This window comes from Sciurus vulgaris (assembly GCF_902686455.1).
Source record: "Sciurus vulgaris genome assembly, chromosome: X".
NCBI lineage: Eukaryota > Metazoa > Chordata > Mammalia > Rodentia > Sciuridae > Sciurus > Sciurus vulgaris.
This window is the reverse complement of record NC_136471.1, coordinates 34,436,988-34,439,512: the sequence shown is the minus strand read 5'-3', so window position 1 is coordinate 34,439,512 and position 2,525 is coordinate 34,436,988. Positions and strand designations below refer to the sequence as shown.

General features: G+C 44.9%; 1 pseudogene across 1 annotated transcript; it reads right to left on the bottom strand.

Annotated features, from left to right (window-relative positions):
- Positions 1-352: 352 nt before the first annotated feature.
- Positions 353-2,259, bottom strand: LOC306650628 (E3 ubiquitin-protein ligase RNF34-like; annotated as a pseudogene). Its single transcript has one exon. The product of its transcript is annotated as an E3 ubiquitin-protein ligase RNF34-like (transcript).
- Between the last annotated feature and the right edge of the window lie 266 nt (positions 2,260-2,525).

Here is a 2,525-nt window from a genome sequence, read left to right as displayed (position 1 = left end):
TTATCCCAGGGATGCAAGGTTGGTTCAACATCTGGAAATCAATAAACGTAATTCACCATATCAATAGACTTAAAGTCAAGAATCACATGATTATTTCAATAGATGCAGAAAAAGCATTTGATAAAATACAGCATCCCTTCATGCTCAAAACACTAGAAAAAATAGGGATAGTGGGAACATTCCTTAACATTGTGAAGGCCATTTATGCTAAGCCCATGGCCAATATCATTGTAAATGGTGAAAAACTGAAAGCATTCCCCCTAAAAACTGGAACAAGGCAGGGATGCCCTCTTTCACCACTTCTATTCAACATTGTTCTTTTTTTTTTTTTCTTTAAATCTAATTTTATTCCTAAAGTTGAAATTAGCTAGCAGGTAGCACTAAAAATACACCTTCACTATACAAAACAGTGTAAACTGATTACACATTAATAAAGACTCTAGTACACACACTCCTAATGTCAGAAGCTAGATGCAGCCCTTGCTATAAAACGCTGTTCCTGAACAAAAGTGGACATTTTTAATCTAAGGCCCTTACAGGTGACTAGAATGTCAGTTGTTCCCAATTATGTTTAAACGCAGAAATAGCAACAATGTGGAAACTTACATTCATCGAATATTAGCATTTAAAATATACACAACTAATAAAGTGAACATTCAGAGGGGCCGCTGCTCAGCCTGTTCCACATCAGCCACCGTAGACAGCTTACCTCACCCGAAGAGAAAAGAAATGGCGAACACAGGATGAAGGGGAAATACGAGAATGGGGTAAGTATCCAGAGAGCAGGAGCTGATGCCCACATATGGACAGTCTGACTTCAACAATTAGCGCTCACCAGGGACACGTGATAAAGCCCGGCAAAACCTGGGAGGCTCGTGTCTGCAGGCAGGCAGGTGGTGGCGCGGACCAATGTTTCTTCAACTTAGGATGAACCTTTATGCCCCCAGTTAGTAATGAAAATATTTTTAAAAAATAGCTTCTGCCTTTGAACTGCACGTTTCCAGTCCCTTCTGTGAACTGAAATGTTTGGGAGGGAGTCTTGGGTGCATGTCCCACTGGGGAGAGCCTCGGTTTCAGGACTTGAACACGTGCACAGCTAGCACCACGTACTGCCCGCAGATGGGACACTCACTCAGGCGCTTGCCGCAACTTGGTGCAGGTGACCATGTGCCCGCACTCCAGTAGGACGCAATCGATGACAGAATCCATGCAGATGCGGCACAGGCTGTCGTCCTCCTCGTCCTGCAGCTGCAGCCGCTGGCCATATGACTTTTGGTTTTCTTCATTCTCTTTGTATAAACGGTTAACTTTCTCTACCAGTTCTCATTTTTCACAACAGCCGGAATAGTTGACAAAATTCTGAGCCAGGATCTCCTTCAGCTGGCACTCACTCATCCCCTCCACCTCTTCCAGGCTCGACAGGTCGGACAGTGAAGCTCTTACTCTCTTCCTGGAGAGCCCAAGGGTCCGATCCTATAGATCATCATCTTCTTCCTCCTCCTCTTCCTCCTCCTCCTCCTCCTCATCATCATCATCTTCTGTTTTCGCTGAAGCTATTTCACTTTGTACCTGTGCCAGCACTCCGGATCTGGAGGTACGGTCTCCATCCATAAGCTCCCCCTGAAAGGAAGACACCGTAGCAGAGGGGGCTGTATAGTTTGAAAAAAAATGACTGTGTAAAAAAGCTAGAAGTCTGGGACTGTGAAGAATTCAAACTGCTTGTGTCCAGGTCATCCTCAGAGCCTAGTCCATGATGGCACAGTACTAGATCTACCAAGTCTTCCTTCTCTCGACAAGTATCTATCGGTATGTTTCTAAGAATGAGATACTGCTGAAGATCCTTCACTTTTAGTCGCATCAGCCGAGGGCGCTGAAAGGCTGTCTCTTGTAATAAGTGACAAGTAGAACATCTACGGTGATTTTCTTGAAGGACTGAACAAACGGAGCAAAAATCCTTCTTGCAGTCACAACACACATGCTTCTTTCTAAAGACTGAAAATGAAAGTCCACAGGCTTTGCAAACTATATTAGGCCCTTCCGTAGTTGCTGGTGGGTAGGTGGAAAAATCAGAGTTTGGTGTAAATCTGAAAGGGCCCTTGCCTCCTGCAAATCCTGACTCCTGGCCCCTGACAGCTCCGGTTCCCATGACTTCATTCACCAGCCCACAGCACGAAGCCCACATAGATGTGGCACCCGCCTTCATGGCGCCGACCGCCTCGGCTGGGCCAGGGAACTCAACACCATAGCAGCTCCTGGAACAGCCGACCTCCTTCCTCCTGGGTGGTGATTACGGCGCCTCCAACATTGTTCTTGAGACTCTAGCCAGAGCAATTAGACAAACCAAATAAATTAAAGGGATACGAATTAGAAAAGAAGAACTCAAACTATTCCTGTTCGCTGATGACATGATTACATATTTAGAGGAACCTGGAAATTCCACCAGAAAACTCTTAGAACTCATAAGTGAATTCAGTAAAGTAGCAGGTTACAAGATCAATGCTCATAAATCCAATGCATTTCTATAC